The sequence below is a fragment of the Mobula hypostoma genome, chromosome 8 (genome assembly GCF_963921235.1).
Source record: "Mobula hypostoma chromosome 8, sMobHyp1.1, whole genome shotgun sequence".
Classification (NCBI taxonomy): Eukaryota; Metazoa; Chordata; class Chondrichthyes; order Myliobatiformes; family Myliobatidae; genus Mobula; species Mobula hypostoma.
This window is the reverse complement of record NC_086104.1, coordinates 102,238,335-102,259,215: the sequence shown is the minus strand read 5'-3', so window position 1 is coordinate 102,259,215 and position 20,881 is coordinate 102,238,335. Positions and strand designations below refer to the sequence as shown.

Sequence of the window (20,881 nt, the reverse complement as noted above, 5' to 3'; positions counted from 1 at the left end):
CTGCAAAGTCCATTTGCGCCTGCTGTAACACAACATGATTAAATCTACCAGTGTGAAGCCCAACTTTATTTAAATTGCTTAATTTGATTGACTATTTAATTTAATTCCATCTTTTAAGAAGACAGCAGGTTTTAATTAGCAGGAGAAGACCAGGCTTTCTCTATGTGTTTAAAAAAAAATCTGGGTTGGTTTTACAGTACCAAAATATTTGAAATTCAGATCATTTTCCTTTAATAAAGCTGCCTCATACAATAATGATCTTGTCACTAAGAGCATTTGAGTCTGTGTGGCACAAAGATCTAAGCTGAGCAGACCTGGATTGCTGCCAGAAAGTTGTCACAGGTTACAGGAAGTAAAAGAGCTGAGAAAGACAATCCAAACAATTGTGGATGCCAACACAATGTTCAGCCCCACTGTTGAAAGATGGATTCAGGGAAAAGAATCACAAGATCACACAATATGATCGTGAAACCTCTCAGAGACAATCTCTAACAAAGTGTACAATGGCATAAGATTTTCCATTCGAATATTTAAGTGTGTTATATAAATCTTACCATATTTTTCAGAACCATGATGCATGCAATTAATGTGTTTTGAAATACAGGGGGGTGTTGCATGACTAACGGGACACAGTTTGCATGGCGCCACGGTCGCATAATGGCTAGTGCGACACTACTATAGCTTGGGGTGTCAGAGTTCGGAGTTTAATTCCGGCACCACCTATAAGGAACCTTTGTACGTCCTCCCAGTGGAATGTGTGGGTTTTTTCCAGGTACTCTGGTTTCCTCCCACAGTCCAAAGTCGTACCGGATAAGTTGAACGGTCATTGTAAATTGTCTTGTGATTAGTCAGTACTGGGAGAGTGTAGCTGGAAAGGTCTGCTCTGTGCTCTATCTGTAAATAAACAATAACATTAATATTACTCTACCTGGAGCTGAGTGCCAGAAGACTAAACTGCAGACTGCATTGTTCTCGGGATCTCAGGAACCCACAAGCCTCTCCACCACGACAAGACAACAATCCTGGAGAAGAGTGATAATCAGGGAAAACTCCTCATTTGTTCAGCTTTGCCTGTTCTGCCTTCGCGTGGAAACACAACATTCCTGAAGCTGATAGAAAAAGTTTGAATATTTTGTGCACACCACCAAGTTCAAGAACAGTTATTAATCTCAGACATCCCACCTCTCCTGGAAGTTCTGGGAATCTCCCGCATATTGATAGCGGCTCCCTGACGCCCGGAAATTATATATAATATCCCGGAACTTGATTTTTTTTGAGAGGGAGAGGTAGAGTGAGAGCAAGCATCCTGATTGGTCTCTCTTTGACCTATCAGTTTTCTCTGTGGGCAGGCTTTACAGTCAACCTCAAAAATAATGACAGTGTTGCTCGCTGCACTGTTGGCAACAGTGACTTTTCTATTGCCCATGGTGGGTTAAAATGTAAAAGACATGTTGAGGTGAGTTTAACAGGTGTCATTCATTCATTAGCCTAGTTAACGTTATTTAAACTAGCTGGCTGGCTGCTAGGGAGCTACGCTATTGATGTCCTACGTGATGAGGCCAAACTCCCTGAAGACTTGCTTAAAGTTGTAATAGAATAAACATGATAATATAATATAATATAAGTACATATTTTAATGTCACATTTTCTGCATATACCCAACTTGGTTTACAGATTAGACAAAATCAAATCACTAAACAATGTATTACATACACCCTTGGAGGTTGACCGGGGGTGGGGAATATGGGGTTGTGGGGGTGATACCTCCCTGAAATGAGTTTTTGCAGGGTGGGATGTCTAATCTACAACCTTCAGGCTCCTGAATTGGCATAGATAACTTAGCTCTGACCCAGAATCAGAACCAGGTGTAATATCACCAGCATATGTTGTGAAGTTTGTTGTTTTGCAGCAGCAGTGCATTGCAATGCATATTAATAAAAAACTATACACTATAATAAGTAAATGTAAAAGAATAAATAAGTAGTGCAAAAAAGAGGAAAAAATCCTGAGGAAGTATTCATGGGTTCATTGTCTATTCAGAAAACTGGTGGCAGGAGAAAGAAGCTGTTTTTGAAACACTGTGTGTATGTCTTCAGGCTCCTGCACCTCCTCCTCGATGGTAACAATGAGAAGAGGGCATGACCTTGATGCAGGGAATTTAGTGCCCATGATTGAGTTTACAACTTTCTGCAGCTTTTCCAATCCTGTGCTGTGGTCTCTCCAACCTAGATAGTGATGCAACCAGTTAGAACGCTCTCCATGGTGCATCTCTAGAAATTTGTGAGTGTCTTTGGTAAATTTTCTTCAAATTCCAAATGAAATACAACTACTGTCTTACCTTCTTTGTAATTGCATCAATATGTTGGACCCAGGATAGATCCTTAGAGATGTTGACACCCAGGAACTGGAAACTGCCCACCCTTTCCACTCTGATCCCTTGATGAAGACTGGTATAGGTTCTCTCGTCTTTTCCTTCATGAAGTCCACAATCAATTCTTTGGTCTTACTGATGTTGAGTGCAAGGTTGCTGCTGCAACACCACTCAACCAGCTGATCTGTCTCATTCCTGTACACCTCCTGATCACCATCTGAAATTTTGCCCACAATAGTTGTGTTGTCATCAAATTTATAGATGGCATTTGAGTTGTGCTTCGCCACACAGTCATGGGTGTAGAGAGAGTAGTGCAGTGGGCAGAGCATGCAACCTTGAAGTTTGCCACTGTGGATTGTCAGCAAGGAGGAGATGTTCTTTTCGATCCGCACTGACTGTGGTCTTCCATTTGGAAAGTCAGGAATCCAGTTGCAGAGGGCGGTACAGAGGCCCAGGGTTTGGAGCTTGTTGGTTAGAACCGATGGTATGAATATATTGAACACTGATCTGTAATTAATAAACAGCAGCCTAACATAGGTATTATTATTGTCCAGGTGATCCAAGGCCCAGTGGAGGGTGAGAGAGATTGCATTTGCTGTAGACCTATTGTGGAGACAGGCAAATTGAAGCAGGTGTAGATCCCTGCTTAGGCGAGGGTTGATTATGGCCATTACCAACCTCTCAAAGCACTTCATCACATTATCTGTGAGTGCCACTGGATGATAGTCATTGAGTAGTTCGCTCTGCTCTTCTTGGTATAAGACCAAAAGACCATATTGTATAGGTGCATTCCGTGCCCTCCATGATGCCAAGCTTTTCTTCCGTCGCCTCCGTCTCCGAGCCTATTTCTTTGGCAAGGACTCTTCACCCCACACCGATGACCCCTTCTCCTGTCTTCAACCCTCTTCCTCTTCCTGGACACCCCACCCTGGTCTTCTGCCTCCTCTGGACCCTTTCATTACCAACTGCTGACAGACATCAACCATCTCAACTTCAACACTTCTTTCTCTAATTCCAGCCTCACTCCTTCTGAACTCTCTGCCGTCCACTCCCTCCGCTCTAATCCTAACCTCACCATCGAACCCGCAGATAAGGGAGGTGTTGTAGTAGTCTGACGTATAGACCTCTACCTTGCTGAGGCCCAGCACCAACTCTCAGACACCTCCTCTTACTTACCCCTTGAACAGGATCCCACTAAGGAGCACCAGGCCCTTGTCTCCCACACCATCACTGACCTTATTAGGTCTGGGGATCTCCCATCCACTGCCACCAACCTCGTTGTTCCCGCACCCTGCACCTCCCGTTTTTACTTCCTACCCAATATCTATAAACCCATTTCTCCAGGTAGACCCATTGTTTCAGCTTGTTCCTGCCCCACTGAAATCATATCAACATACCTGTACTCTGTTTTATTCCCCGTAGTTCAGTCCTTCCCACCTATATCCATGACACTTCACACGTTCTGGATCGTTTCAATTATTTCAAGTTCCCTGGCTCCCATCATCTTATTTTTATTATGGATGTCCAGCCCCTATACACCTTCACCCCCACCAGGAAGGCCTCAAAGCTCTTTGGTTCTTTCTGGACACCAGACCCAACCATTTCCCCTCTACCACCACTCTCCTCCACCTAGTAGAACATCCTCACTCTAAATAATTTCTCATTTGGCTCCTCTCACTTCCTTCAAACAAAAGGTGTAGCCATTGGCACTTGCATGGCTCCCAGCTATGCCTGCCCTTTTGTCGGCTATGTGAAACAGTCTAGGTTTCAAGCTTACACTGGTGACTGTCCTGCACTTTTCCTATGCTACATCAACAACTGCATTGGTGCTGCTTCCTGCACCCATGCTGAACTCATCGACTTCATCCACTTTGCCTCCAGCTTCCACCCTGCCCTCAAAATTACCTGGTTCATTTCTGGCACCTCCCTCCCCTGTCTCGATTTCTCTGTCTCCAATGTAGAATTTGACAACTTATAGGTACTTCGATGATAAACTCACTTTGAACTTTAAACATCAAAACTGTCCAAACTCTTCCATGTGCACAGGTGTCTAAGGAAGAGAGTTAACATCTCACAGTGCAGACAACAATATCACAACCCTACAGTGCATAAACATGATGAAGCCATTGCCCTTCATACTCTTCCCCTTCTCTTCCAGCTTTCCGAAGGGACTTGCCTTCTTCATCTTCCAGGTTCAACAATATCAGTCCTCTTTTCACAGTGGCTTCTCGTGCAACTGTAGCAGATGCAATGCCTGCCCTTTTATTGCTTCCCTTCATCCTCAAGCATTCCTTCCATGATTCAGTTCTACTTCTTCCTATGTACTGTACTACTGCATGTGGTATGCACAATGCTGTCTACCCGAACTTGCAGATTGGGTAAATGCATTGTGGAAATATTCCATGTAGTCTGCAAGGCTGGCCTGGAATTTAGTTGCCCCTTATGCATTAGTTCTCCATCCTACTAAAATTCTTATGTTTCTGTCTCTGGCCTCTGATTTTGTTCCGATAAAGCTCGAGTATCTTGTCTTTCAACTGAGCATATGACTGCCCTTATTCATCCCCCTTCCTTTCCAGTCCCGATGAAGGGTCTCTGCTCAAAACTTTGACTGTTTGTTCAGTTCAGTAGTTGCTGCCTGACCTGCAGAGTCCTCCAGCATTTTGTGTGTGTTACTTCGGATTTCCAGCATCTTCAGAAACTCTTGCATTTATGATTCGTATGTGTTATTAAAGATTAGCTTTATTTTTTACATTGCAACATACAGTGAAAAGTGTTGTTTGTGTGAAAACCCAACACTGTCCAAGGATGTGCTGGGGGCAGCCCGCAAGTGTCACCATGCTTCTAGTACCAACAAACATGCCCACAACTTACTAACCCTTACAAACCCATACATCTTTGGAACGTGGGATAAACCCAGTTGAAACCCAAGTGGGGATTGAACCCCCTGCATTAGCACTATAAAGAATCACATTAGCCGCTAAGCTATTATGCTGCCCATGGTACATTCTACAATTTCAAATAACCAACCTTTCTATGTTGAATGAAAACTGGGCAAGTCTGATGAAAGGTCATCAGCATGTAACATAAATTCTACGGTTCTGTCCATGGATGCTGCCTGATCAGTTGAATATTTCCATCATTTTCCATTTCAGTTAATATTTCCAGCATCTCCTTTGTTCCTTAGCTCACAGTTCCAGCACTTTGCCTTGTCCCTGTACATCATGGATAAAGACATCCCCACCATTGAGCATATCTACATCATGCACGGTTGCAGGAAAGCAGCATCCATCATCAAGGGCCCCTACCATCCAGACCATGCTCACTTCTCATGCTGCTAGCAAGAAGGTGGTACAGGAGCCTCAGGACCCTATACCACCAAGTTTGGGAACAGTTATTACCCCCTCAACCATTAGGCCCTTGAGCCAGTGGGGATAACTTCACTCTTCTTCACTCACCCCATCACTGAACTGTTCCCACAACCTATAGATTCACTTTCAAAGACTCTTCATCTTATGTTCTTGATATTTATTGCTTATTTATTATCATTATTTGATTTTTTTGGATTTGCAGAGCTTGGTGTCTTTTGCACATTGATTGTTTGTCTTGTTGGGTGCTGCTTTGCAATAATTCTATTGTGTTTTTTGAATTTACCTGCAAGAAAATTAATCTCATGGTTGTATATGGAAACATGTATGTACTTTGCTAATAAATTTACTTTGAAATCTCCTTCTAGTTACATCTCCTCCAGTTGTGCCTAACAAACAGCCTTTCAGCTAGTACCACCACCACTTTGTGTTCTTCAGTCTCTTGGTCTCTGGCCTTCTCCAACCATTTCTCATTTTCTAAACTGTCAGATTTCTAACATTTCCTGCTTTTGATCCAAAGTTGTTTACCTGAAACACAAACATTGATTCTCTTTGCATTGATGCTGTCTGATCTGCTGAGTATTTCCAGCATTTTGGTTTTGATTTGTGTCTTTGCTTTTTGAATATTGCCACAGTTGTAATCCAGAGGAGAACCCTAAATATTCCACACACACTAGCCTATTTCGAGAGCAGAGCAACATAAGGTTTTCTTCTGAAGATTGCTCAGGAAGGAAGAACATGTTGGCTCCAGGGTGTGCAGCAACACTTGCGGGCTTCCCCAGCTGTTGGGCGATAACGCAAACAATGCATTTCACTGTACGTTTTGATATGCATGTGATAACTAAATGAATCTGAATCTGAAAGCAAGTGATGAAAAGTCAAATACATATTTAGGGCAAGGCCAGAACTTGTCACTGTTTGTGGCAAAGTTCATAGCAACTTACACCAACATGTAAGTGATATATAAGACTTGAGCATAACTTACTTATAGCACATAATATTTACCTAGCAACAGAATTACATCATTCACAGAAAGCTGGAATGTTACCCCATTAGTCTTTGAGTGGCTGGTATTGAAGAGGAACAGGACTCTGTCCAACCACTGACGTAACTCAATGGCAATTAAAGCCTCGTATGTTACTCTCCATTTTATTAATATTTTATAATCCCACTGTACTGTGATCTTATAGAAAAGAATAGGAATCATATTTGTTGATCTGTGCCATTATTAAATATCAAGATTGAATACTGGGATTTCTGTTATCCCTGGACAAATCACAATCATAGGATTATTATGGTACAGAAGAAAGACAACCAGCCCCTTGAATCTCTGCCATTTTCTTATAACAACTAAGCCATTCCCAGTTCCTCCACACTTTCCCTATTGTCTTGTAATTATTTTCTCTCAAGTGAACATCAATTCCATTTTAAAGGCCATATTGGCTCCACAGGTGGTGTACTTCTGTCATAGCCACTCTGGGCAAAGGAATTTTTCCTCAGGTTTTTCATGAATTCTTTCTCGATCATTTGAAGTCATCTTGGCATTTGAGCTACGTGCTAAATAATAACACACAAAATGCTAGAGGAACACAACCGGTCAGGCAGCATCTATACAGGGAAATGGATAGTCAACATCTTGGTTTGACACCCTTCATCTGAACTGTCCATGAAAAGAGTCTGCATGAAGAGTCTCGATTCGAAATATCGACTATCCATGTTCCTCAGCAAGTGCTGCTTGTTCTGCTGACTTCCCTCCACCATTTTGTGTGCTGCTGCAGATTCCAGCAAATGCATCTTCTCTTGTGTCTTAATCTGCAAAATAACATGAAGTTTATTCCTCATTCATTTGTCAAGCTAGCATAATCACCTGGGATTCCTAGAGGAATTTTATATTAATTATTTGTTTGCAGGCTTTCCACTTAGAGAGTTTTAGAGACACAGATTGGTAATAGGCCCTTCCAGCCCAAGGAATATGCACCACCTAATTAACCTACATACTAGCCTTGTACTTCTTTGGAACGTGGTAGGAAACCGAGGCACCCAGAAGAAACCCCTGTGGTCCTGGGGAGAATGTACAAACTCCTTACAGCCAGCAGTGGGAATTGAGCCCAGGCCACTGGAGCTGTAATAACGCTATGCCATCATGCTGCTGTACTGAGGGCTGACACAGAAAGCTGGATTCATCTTCTAGTATTTGCATTTTGGAATTGGTTTGTTATTGTCATGTGTACTTAGATGGTGAAAAGCTTGTCTTACATGCTGCTTTACAGATCAAATCTTTACACAGTACATTGAACTAGAATAATGTCAAACAATACTAATGCAGAACAAAGTGTAAAAGTACTGAAAAGGTGCAATGCCGGTAAACGATCAAGTGCAAGATCATGGCAAAGGAGATGGTGAAGCCAAGAGTACATCTTATTGTACAACAGGCCCATTCAAGAGTGTAAAAACAATGGGATAGAAGCTGACCTTGATCCCGGTGGTATGTCCCTTCTGTCTGTTGGGAGAAGAGAGGATGTCTGGGGTGGGTCGGGTCTTTGATTATGTTGGCTGCTTTACTGCGGCAGCGGGACATAGAGGCAGAATCCATAATGAGGTGGCTGGTTCCTGTGATGTGCTGAGCTGCGGCCACAGCTCTTAGCTGTTTCTTGTGATCTCGTCTGGAGCAGTTGACAGATGAAGTCGTTATGCATCCAGATAGTATGCTTAGTATGAAGCATCAATAGCAAGAAGCTTTGAAGTGTTGAAAGAATTAAAATAGATCAACAAGGCTTCTTTAAAATCTTCCCCATAAATGTGGAACAGAAATGTCCTTCCAAATAACCAAATCCACTTCAGTGCGTTCTTGAGAGCCTTCTGATTGTATTACTGGTCTGTCAGCCAAGGTTCTGGGCCACTGATTCAATGGAATGAGTTTAAATCCCACTGTGACAGGTCGGGAATTTAAACTCAAAGTAATGAGGTAAATGTAGAATACTTGAGAAATCTCAGAAAAGGTAAGCTAAAAACATCTGGTAAAAAAAAAATCTGTCAGGTTTATGACATTGAGTTCATGACATCAGGTTCTGGAATCACACATGGGCTTGACTCAATGAGGATGGCAGCCTTCCTTACCTGAAGGAAGACTGCCATCAGATTGGAAGAAAGCCATCCGATGGTCATCTGCTTCATTAAATTGGCAATCTGATAGTTTACCGCCATTGAGGTCAGGCTTTCTTTGAACTTCTATTTTGAATTATTTGTTATTATTTTGAATTTTGCACTGTGCAATGATATTTGCTGTAATTTTGAACTAACGTAGAAAGAGAACAGAGAGTTTGAAAATGGACTGATATCCCTGCAGGGCTGTGGAGGTCCTATGCCAACCTTCCAGCAGCTTACAGCGGTTCCTAACTCACAACAGAGTTCTTTGTCACCACAGAGTACTAGAGAACTTAAATAAGAATAACAGAAAATGCAATTAATCTTTTTTTTCCAAAACCTTTATTTTTGTTACACACTTAAATGGTTTATTTCATTGAAAAAAACTCAACAGAAAAAGTATGGATGAGCAGAACACATACAAACGGTGGTGACACTGCATATTTAGAATTGATGTATTTGTGCATTAGTCATAGCTGTTACTGTATATATTAAGAAATCTCTTTTAACTTTGCAGCCCATATCATTTGTGATAATGTTACGGAGAGGAAGTGTGCACCTTAGGGTTGCAATGTAGACAAAGAGTTAAAACAATGCAAAGTGATGGTAGACTTTAGGGCAGGTAGAATAGAATCATGACTACAGTGTGAGGAGAAGGCAAAAAAACATTTGGAAAAAGAATTACATCTGTATTTCTTTTATTGAACATATCTTTTGGTTTACAAATGCTCCTATGTAACTCTAGGGTTTCAATGCTTTTGAGGGTGTTCAAGCGGACTTCCCATTCTGGCAATCAACACAGTTTATAATCAGTCTGAATTGATGTGTATTCCCTCTACGTGCAACTGGGTAACTGAACACTTTGTTATGTGTTCTCCATCTGCTTTATCCATGTGTAAAATATTGAGTGCCAGAAAAAGAATCAATTAAGACCATAAGACCATAAGATATAGGAGCAGAATTAGGCCATTTGGCCCATTGAGTCTGCTCTGCCATTTTATCATGACTGATCTGAATTTTCCTCTCAGCCCCAAGTCTCCTGCCTGCTCCCCTTTTCCTTTCATGCCCTGACCAATCAGGAATCTATCAACCTCTGCCTTAAATATACATGAAGACTTGGCCTCCACAGCTGCCTTTTGCAAAGAATTCCACAGATTCACCACTCTCTGGCTAAAGAAATCCCTCCTCAACTCTGTCTAAAAGGATGCCACTCTATTCTAAGGCTGTGTCCTCTGGTCTTAGACTCTCCCACTACAGGAAACATCCTCTCCCCAGCCACTCAATCAAGGCCTTTCACCATTCGATCGGTTCAATGAGGTCACCCTTCATTCTTCTGAATTCTAGTGAATACAGGCCCAGAGTTTTCAAACGCTCTTCATATGACAAGCCATTCAATCCTGGAATCATGTTCATGAACCTCCTTTGAACCCTGTCCAGTTTCAGCACACCCTTTCTAAGGATTCATTCTTTCTCTTATACTCCATCCTTCCATCACCAGACCAGAGATAGAATTCCTCTTGTCCTCACCTACACTCCACCAACCTCTGTGTCCAGGACATAATTTTCTGTAACTTTTGCCATCTCCAGCAGGATCCCATCACCAAGGACATCTTTCTTTCTCCACTCCTCCCCACCTCCCCCCAACTTTCTGCTTTCCACAGAGATTGTCCCTCCCCACTGATCTCCCTCCTGAAACTTATCCTTGCAAGTGGAACAAGTACTACACCTGCCCCTACACCTCCTCCCTCACTACCTTTAGGGCCCCAAACAGTTTTTCCAGGTGAGGTGACACTTCACCTGTGAGACTGTTGGGGTCATCTACTCTATCCATTGCTCCCAGTGTGGTCTCCTGCGTATTGGTGAGACCTGACGCAGATTGGGAGATCACTTCACCAAGCACCTACCAGAAAAAATGTGATGTCCCAGTGGCCACTCATTTTAGTTTCACTTCCCATTCCCATTCTGATATGTCAGATCAAGGCCTCCTGTACTGTCACAATGAGGATACACCCAGGTTGGAGGAGCAACACCTTATATTCCATCTGAGTAGCCTCCAACATGATGGCATAAACACCAACTTCTCGAACTTCTGATAGAATTCTCCCCCCATCTCCTTCACCATTCCCCATTTCCATTTCCCTCTCTTATCTTATTTCCTTACCTGTCTATACCTCCCTCTGGTGCTCCTCTCCCCTTTCTTCCATGGTCTTCTGACCTCTCATATCAGAATTTCCCTTCTCCAGCCCTTGTGGTAGTTCCTCCCTTTCCTACTCTGACTCTTCATCTTTTTTTCCAGTCCTGATGAAGAGTCTCAGCCCGAAATATCAACTGTACTCTTTTCCATACATGCTGCCTGGCCTGCTGAGTTCCTCCAGCATTTTGTGTGTATTGCCATCCTTTCTAAACAAAGGAAGGAGCCCAAAACTGCCTATAGTACTCCATGTGAGGCCTTACCAGTGCTTTATAAAAATTCAACATTACATCCTTGCTTTTATATTCTAGTCGCCTTAAAATGAATGCGAACATTGCCTTCCTTACCATAGACTCAACCTGCAAATTAACCTTTAGGGAATCCTGAACAAGGACTCCCAAGTCCCTTTGTGTCTCAGTTTTTTTGTATTTTCTCTCCATTTAGAAAATAGTCAATCTTTTCATTTCTTTTACCAAAGTGCATGACCATACACTTCCTGACACTATATTCCATCTGCCATTTCTTTGCTCTTTCTCCTAATCTGTCTAAGTCCTTCTGTAGCCTCTCTACTTCCTCAAACTATCTGCCCCTCCATCTATCTTCATATCGTCTGCAAACTTTGCAACAAAGCTATCAAATTCCTTGTCCAAATCATTGACATATAATATAAAAAGAATTGGTCCCAACACAGAGCTTTGAGAAACACCACTAGACACCGGCAGCCAACCAGAAAAGGCTCCCTTTATTCCCACTTTTTGCCTTATGCCTATCAGCCACTGCATTATCCGTGCTAGAATCTATCCTGTAATACCATGGACTCGTAGCTTGTTAAGCAGCCTCATGTGTGGCACCTTGTCAAAGGCTTCTGAAAATCCAAATACACGACATCAACTGATTCGCCCTTGTCTATCGTGCTTGTTATTTCTTCAAAGCATTCCAACAGATTCATCAGGCAAGATTTTCCCTTGAAGAAACCATGCTGATTAAGTCCTCTCTGGGTGGAACCATATTTTGTGTCATTCTGTTATGATTACAGTTTACCTGCTGCTGTCAATAGTTTTAATACTTGCCTGATGTGAGATTAATGTATTAAATGGTCAACATAAGAATGAAACTGAATGAAGAAATTCAATATTACATCTAAAAACTGGTAAGACATTGCACTCAGTAGATAGACCTGAAGGAAATCTTTTCAAGAGGGAGCTGCGCTACATGGGAGCCACCTCCACTGTGCCACAGAGAACAAGCAGTAGCTGCAAAAGGAGAGTCTGAACAACTGAAAGACTCAACCTCTAACCACAGCCACCACTTACTGGTGCTTACACTGCTCGGAATAGTTGGATCCCGGATCAGCCCTACAGCCACCAAAGGACCCATATGAACACAAGGCCGTAAGACCTAGGAGCAATATTAGGCCATTCAGCCCATTGACTTTGTTCTGCCATTCCATTATGGTTGATTTATTATCCCTCTCAACCCCATTCTTCTGCCTTCTTCTCGTAACCTTTGACATCTGACTGATCAAGAACCTATCAACCCCTGCTTTAAATATATCCAATGACTTGGCTACCACAGCTATCTGTGGCAATGAATTCCATAGACCCACCAATAGACAACCCCTTGGGAGAACATCATACTCGACTCAAGCGATTGCACTACTACTACTCTGGTACATGTAAAACTCAGTAAGGATTAGTAATATGTCTTGATCGCTGTTTCCCCATTTGCCTTAAGTCAAATAATGGTACAGAACTGGAAAAATTAATAACAATATTGAATTTCCACTGAACTTTCCATGTGCAAAACATATTTATTGTCATAAATAAATCAGAAAATATTTGCATATTCAAAACATCCAACTCATTTATAAGTCATTCTCTTTGAATTTATCTTCCTCATAAATAATGCTAAGATACTTTGGTTCCAAACAGAAACTAATCTATACAGTAAAGTAAGGCAACAGTGAATTTAAAATCAGAATTGAACCATTGTTCTTAATGGACAAATGCTGAAAGAAGATGTATCGAGCTGCACTTAAAGATTGCTTGGCTTTCTGAGGGAGCCTGTCTTGTTTCCTGCCCTTTCCATTGAATCTGAATCAGTATTGTCATACTTTATGTCAAATTTAAGAAAAAGATTAATAAAAGTATTAAGTTCACATATTTGAAGCTTCGTGATTGAAAGTTCATGGACTATTAATCTATTCACTCACATTAAAACAACATGCAGCCATTCAGATCCTTATCTATTATTGCTTTGAACAGATGAAATCCATGCCAATTAATGCACACAGTCCATTCAACTTTGTAACTCTCCAAGTCAGTAATTCTCCAAGATATTTACTAACTTTTCCCAAACTGTATCTGAACATTGTAGTCTGGAAGAGTATTTGCTCTCGAATTGGAACATTAAGCCAGGGCTGCACATCACCCTTATGTGCATCACCACACATCAACCATCAGAAGGGCTTTCCAATTACCCGAACTACGGTGGAGGTAAACAAAGAAGATGCTAGAAGAAATCTGCAGGTCAGGTAGTATCAATGGAGGGAAAGGGACTGTTGATGTTTCAGACAAACACCCTGGAAATAGAGGGGAAATATCCTGTCTTAAAAGATGAAGGAAAGAGGTGGAACCAGAGATAGCAAATGATACTGTTTTGAGCAGCTGATAATGGCGCATGTCAAAAATTCCATTCCTACCACATTGGAAACTCACTAATATGCTCACTGACAGAGCCACACAATGACAAATGCCACTGGCCCTGACACTTTTAAAAATCAAGGACACCTGTATCAGAATGCTGTTTCTGGATTTCAGTTCAGCATTCAACTCTATTGTTCCACAAACCTTGGCAAACAAACTCCTATTCCTCGGTCTAAATACACCATTGTGCAACTGAGTGTTGAACTTCCTAATGAAGAGACCTCAGATAGTCAGGGTGCACAAACACTCCTCCCTTCCCATCATTCTCCATACAAGTGCCCCTAGTGCTGTGTGCTGTGCCCATTGCTGTACACTCTGCTCAAAAACAACTGCACCGCCAAACACCCGGGTAATCACATTGTCAAGTTCACCGATGGCACGGCAGTGGTGGGGCTCATCACCAACAATGATGAAGTGGCCTACAGAGAGGAGATGGAAGAACTCAAGGCCTGTTGCCAGGCAAATTACCTCTTCCTTTATGTCAAAAGGGTAAAGGAAGATGGTTATTGACTTCAGGAGAACTCACATCACTCACACCCCCCCTTACATCAGCAAGCATTTTTAAACTCCTGAGAGTGCACATCACACAAAGCTCTCATTGCCCCTGAACACATCCTACACAATCAGGAAAGTTCACCAGCGCCTCTACTTTCTGTAGAGGCAGAAGAGGGCTGGGCTACGCTCATCTATAGCCGCATCATGCTACAGATGCCCAGTAGAGAGCATCCTAACAAGCTTCACTGCTTGATACAGAAACTGCACTGTGGCGGAAAGGAAGGCTCTACAACAGGTAGTTAAAGCTGCCCAACGCATCACTAGCACCATCAAGAACATATATACAGAAAGGTGCAGGAAAAGGGCTGGTAACATAACGAAGGATCCCACACACCCTGCTCACGGACTGTTTGTCCCTTTCCCATCAAGGGAGGACACAATGTATTACCTATGTAGGGACCACCAGTCTCAAAAACAGTTACTTTTCACAAGCAGTAAGACGTCCACCCACTAATTCCACCACTACTTCATTATTTCCCCTCAGTCACCTTATGTACAGCCCAGTGTCACTGTATGGACAGACAGTCAATCTATGTATATAAACTATCTTATGTCTTTATATTTATTGTGTGCTTATTATTATTATTATTGTGTTTTTAATTTGTGTTTTTTTTGTGCTGGGTCAGACCCTGAGCAACAATTACTTCATTTTCCTGTACACTTGTGTCGGAGAAATGACCATAAAGAGCCTTGAATCTTGACTCATGAGTGAGTGAATCCAGGTGAGGATGTGAGGATGGTCAGTTATGATTAGGAGTAGTCTCTGGAATGAGCAGGCAGCCCCCTCCTCTCCCCTCCTCCCCCAAAGTGTTCAGCTTACAGAATCAGGTTTACTGTCACTAATATAAGTCATAAACATGTGTTTGTTGCTATGGAAGTTCTAAGTGACTGTGCTACGGAAATTCCAACAGACAAAGCTGCAGAACAACATCATGCACTTAGGGAAAGGGTCAGGGTTTCACCAAGCAATATTTGAAACAGTATACATGAGAACGAATACCCCTGGATTCTACTTTAGCAGCAGAAATACATTACCTGTGCAAGCATGCTTCACAATGGTATCTGCCTGTTTGAATTTCCAGTTACAGGAAACTTCGCAGGGTTCGTCATTATCACTTTTCACTCCGGGATTTTCATTTTCTTGAAGCTGAAAAACAAGCAATAGATTATCAGATTTCCAGACCAATATCTCTGTTCAGTTCCATGATAGTTAATTTATACCACAGCACCTTGACTCCACTGGAACATTTGTCAGGATTGTATTTGTTGATTTGAGTTCAACCTTCAATACCATCATCCCTGAGCGTCTGCAAAAGAAATTCTCCAAACTTAACTTACTAGGTCCCATCTGCAGGTGGATCACAAACTCCCTCTCCCACAGGTTCCCATACCCCTGCCAAATCAGTTTAATCCCACCCTCCTTTCCCCTCCCAGGGAGTTTTGCACTTTCTGAATCAGTGGAAAATTCTTTTTGCTGTTATGCAATTGAAGGATTAGGTCACTAGAACATCAAGGTTTGTTTGTGAAATAAAAGTATGCTTACGTCAGTAGCAAGTGCATGGAGAACATGTTTGATAGCCTGGTGACCTTGTGATTATGGTCTGATACAGATTAGGACACAAACATCCCGACATTGCACCAAAAATGAGGCGTAATTGATGAGAGGGTAGCTATGGAAAAACCAAAGCAGTGTGAAGTAAGTAAGGGCGTAATTAAGCGCAGCTCTACCCTTGTCTGTAGAACATGCTATTCCCCTTATTGAAGCACCACCTGTCTGATACTTTGCATTGCAGTTAATGAGAAAGCTAATGAGAGTTTGATTTAAGGCTCATTTTTAAAGTCAACAGCAGAATGTATAGAAAATTGAAGAATTAAGATTTACACTTATTTGCTGCTTTATAGCTGGCCCCTGAACCTAATAAAGTGCTCGCAACACACATCTAAGTTGCTGGTGAACGCAGCAGGCCAGGCAGCTTCTCTAGGAAGAGGTACAGTCGACGTTCCAGGCCGAGACCCTTGTAACGCATGGTTATTTGAGTCACTGTCGCCTTGCTGTCAGCTTGAATCTATCTGGCCATTCTTCTCTGACCTCTCGCATTAACAAGTCATTTTCGCTTGCAAACTGCTGCTCACTGATTGTTATTTTTTTGTTTTTCGCAGCATTTTCTGTAAACTCTAGAGATTATTGTGCATGATAATCCCAGGAGATCAGCAATTTCTGAGCTACTCAAGAATCAGAATCAGGTTTACTACCATCGGCTTATGTCATATAATTCACTAATTTAGCAGCAGTACATGATAATATAGAAAGGAAGTATATAAGTACTAAATAAATAAGTAAATCAATTGCAGTAAGTATATTTATGTATATTGAATAGATTAAAAATAGTGCATAAACAAATAATATATAATTTTTGAAAAGTGAAGTAGTGTTCATGGGTTCAGTGTCCATTTAGGAATCATATGGCAGAGGGGAAGAAGCTGTTTCTGAATCACTGAGTGTGTGCGTTCAGACTTCTGTACCTCCTTCCAATGAGAAGAGGGCATGTCCCGGGTGATGGGGGTCCTTAATATGGACATCACCTTCCTAAGGCACAGCTCCTTGAAGATGTCTTGGATATTATGGAGGCTATTACCCAAGATGGAGCTGACTAATCTTAACCACTCAAACCACCCTGTATGGCACCAACAATCATTTCACAGATAAAGTCACTAAGGTTGCATTTCTCCCTCATTCTGAAATTTGGCCTAAACAACAAGTTCATGACCATGTCTGCATGTTTTTTCTGCATTATGTTGCTGCCACTTGATTGGCTGATTAGATATTTGCATGAGGTGTACAGGAATATCTAATAAAGTGGCCACTGTGTGTGTATAAGATCCACAAGAAGAAAATGAATAACATAAGATCATAAGATATAGCAGGGTTATGCCATTCAGCCCATTAAATCTGCTTCACCATTCCATCATGGCTGATTTATTATCCTTCTCAACCCCATTCTCCCTGTAACCTTTACTAATTAAGAACCCATCAACCTCTGCTTTAAATATACCCAGTGCCAGAAATAGTAGGAATACCAAGTGATGCTGGGAGTGAGTAGTGAGGAGAAGTTAATATTAATAAAGAAACTATGAGCACTGCGGAAATCAAAGTATTAAAAGCCAAACTAATTCCTTGGATCAGGTGGCCTGCATCCTGAGGCTGCTGGAGAGTTAGGGCATGCATCAGTGAGTTTCCAGAATATCTTGACACTGGAACGGTCTCAGCGGATTAACAGGTAGAAAATGTAACACCACAAATTCAGGAGCAGAAAAAAATCAGTTGCTGAACGTAGTCAAGACTGACATCAAATAGATTTTTGCATTCTCAAGGAAGCAAAGGAAATGAGGGTTGTGTGGAAAAGCAGAGTTCATGAAACTGTCATAAGCTTACTGAGGGATGGAACAGATATGTGCTGTCTTACGTCTTCCTCTATATCATGCTGGCTATTAAAACAAAAACCTCACGTCATCTTCCCCCAGTCAGTTCATCTGATCAGCCATTCTAGTTAGCCACCGCCACCCTCTCTATCTTGTTACCCCTTCACTGTACTGCAAACACTTTAAACCACAATTTTAATGCTGTTAACATTGTAAGTGCATGCATGTGTAAGGCCCAGTTATATTGGCTCGTATATGTCTAGGGGAAATCCCGCCCAGCAGCTGCCTGAACGCTTCCCACTGAGTTGGTTGCAGCACCGCTGCCACCTGAATCATTCCCAAACATCAATCATCAGCCAGCACACCCAGTATGTTTTACCAAGTACACTTTATAGATATTACTAATTCTACGAAATTAATATAAATTCCATACAGAAAAGGAAGTAATGGAAAAAAAGGCGCCAGACTTGTCAAAGTCCAAGTTCTTCGTGCACAACTGTTGGAGCTCAATAAATTCCTAACGACCACCAGGATCCTGTCGACTCACGGCTCGGGACCACCCGGAGTGATCGACCGGAGCCTTTTGCATGTCCGCCGTCCTCCCCGTCTCTCCTCCGACTCCCCCCCAAAAACCCCCGCACGTCCGCCGTCCTCCCCGTCTCTCCTCCGACTCCCCGCCAAAATCCCCATCCCCAGTCATATGAGACAGCATCATCACCCGAAAAAAACGATAACATGAACACCCATTGGTTAATAGCACCCTGCTGTCTGTATTAACCCAAGCAAATGTCTAGCTAGAGAATTCTCAGCATTTAACATAACAAAGAAGCATTCCCCAGTATAACATAACAAAGAAGCCATTTTAAATTTAACATACAAAAAAAAGACCCCGTACACATGTATTGTGGAAATACATGCACAAATGCATGTATTTGTGCACACTTTATTCCATGTCAATACTTTAACCTCTAACTTTATTTTTTATACAATTCTCTATTCTTTATCTTTGTTAAATGTTGCTTTTTGTTGCCTTGAACAGCACACCACAGTAAATTCCTAATCCATGTAAGTGTAAATGGTGAATAAAGTTGATCTGTGAACCTCCACGCTTCAACTCATTTGTTTCATTGGTGAAAGGGTTAATATGGATTACACAACCTCTTGTTCTACTGTAAGCCTACTGACTCTCACAGCTATCTGGACTATTCCTCTTCTCACCCTGTCTCTTGCAAAAACGCCATCCCCTTCTCGCAATTCCTCCGTCTCCGCCGCATCTGCTCTCAGGATGAGGCTTTTCATTCTAGGACGAGGGAGATGTCTTCATTTTTTAAAGAAAGGGGCTTCCCTTCCTCCACTATCAACTCTGCTCTTAAACGCATCTCCTCCATTTCACGTACATCTGCTCTCACTCCATCCTCCCACCACCCCACTAGGAATAGGGTTCCCCTGGTCCTCACCTACCACCCTACCAGCCTCCGGGTCCAACATATTATTCTCCGTAACTTCCGCCACCTCCAACGGGATCCCACCACTAAGCACATCTTTCCCTCCCCCCCTCTCTCTGCATTCCGCAGGGATCGCTCCCCACACAACTCCCTTGTCCATTCGTCCCCCCCATCCCTCCCCACTGATCTCCCTCCTGGCACTTATCCGTGTAAGCGGAACAAGTGCTACACATGCCCTTACACTTCCTCCCTTACCACCATTCAGGGCCCCAAACAGTCCTTCCAGGTGAGGCATCACTTCACCTGTGAGTCGACTGGGGTGATATACTGCGTCCGGTGCTCCCTATGTGGCCTTTTATATATTGGTGAGACCCGACGCAGACTGGGAGACCGCTTTGCTGAACATCTACACTCTGTCCGCCAGAGAAAGCAGGATCTCCCAGTGGCCACACATTTTAATTCCACATCCCATTCCCATTCTGACATGTCTATCCACGGCCTCCTCTACTGTAAAGATGAAGCCACACTCAGGTTGGAGGAACAACACCTTATATTCCGTCTGGGTAGCCTCCAACCTGATGGCATGAACATTGACTTCTCTAACTTCCGCTAGGCCCCACCTCCCCCTCGTACCCCATCTGTTACTCATTTTTATGCACACATTCTTTCTCTCACTCTCCTTTTTCTCCCTCTGTCCCTCTGAATATACCTCTTGCCCATCCTCTGGGTCACCCCCCCCCCGTCTTTCTTCCCGGACCTCCTGTCCCATGATCCTCTCGTATCCCCTTTTGCCTATCACCTGTCCAGCTCTCGGCTCTATCCCTCCCCCTCCTGTCTTCTCCTATCATTTTGCATCTCCCCCTCCCCCTCCAGCTTTCAAATCCCTTACTCACTCTTCCTTCAGTTAGTCCTGACGAAGGGTCTCGGCCTGAAACGTCGACTGCGCCTCTTCCTATAGATGCTGCTTGGCCTGCTGCGTTTACCAGCAACTTTGATGTATGTCTCTTGTTTGGTTGTTCATTTTAACTGATCCCTTCATTTCTTCTGTGCAGAATGATACAAAATATTTTTCTACCACCTAGCTATTTCGAATATCCACTGGAAGAGACACTCCCCGCCCCCTACCCATTCTAACCACTTTTTACAGGAGCACCATCGAGAATGTTCTGACCAACATTTTGTACAGGAATTGCAAGGCATCCGACTGTAAGACCCTTCAAAGGATTGCAAGGACTGCCAAGAGGATCATCAGTGTCTCTTTTCCACCCATTAGAGATATTTATCAGGAGCGCCGTGTATGCAGGGCCCTTAGTACTGTCAGTGATTCTCCCATCCATCCAATAATCTCTTTGACTCCCTACCATCAGGCAGAAGGTACTATTGCATTAGGACAAGAACTGTTAGGATGAGAAACAACATCTTCCTCCAGACCTTGAGACTACTGAACTCCCTACCACCACCGAGGTCTCATCACTCATGAAGCACCAGCAGTATTATACTGCTAACTTTTTAACTTGTGTCGTAAATGCAGCTCATTATTAATTCATTTGTAGTAATATTACTTCATGTGTTGTGTATGAGTTATACTTGTACTGTGTTGTGTACCTTGGTCCAGAGGAATGTTGTTTCATTTAGTGGTATACATGTGTACGGTTGCATGACAAAAAAAACAACTCGAACTTGAA

At 42.5% G+C, this 20,881-nt stretch overlaps 1 protein-coding gene and 1 long non-coding RNA gene across 4 annotated transcripts in view; one reads left to right on the top strand and one right to left on the bottom strand.

Annotated features, from left to right (window-relative positions):
* LOC134350795 (uncharacterized) overlaps positions 1 to 15,728 on the bottom strand; it is a 49,991-nt gene extending 34,263 nt beyond the window's left edge. Inside the window, exons 1-2 of the long non-coding RNA XR_010018987.1 lie at positions 15,561 to 15,728; positions 15,367 to 15,478 (exon numbers count right to left, since the gene is read on the bottom strand). This is a non-coding gene — a long non-coding RNA (uncharacterized LOC134350795). The remainder of the gene's footprint in view (positions 1 to 15,366; positions 15,479 to 15,560) is intronic.
* Positions 1 to 20,881, top strand: part of wdr27 (WD repeat domain 27) — a 575,337-nt gene that overhangs the window by 344,305 nt on the left and 210,151 nt on the right. The gene's annotated exons all lie outside the window — the stretch shown is intronic.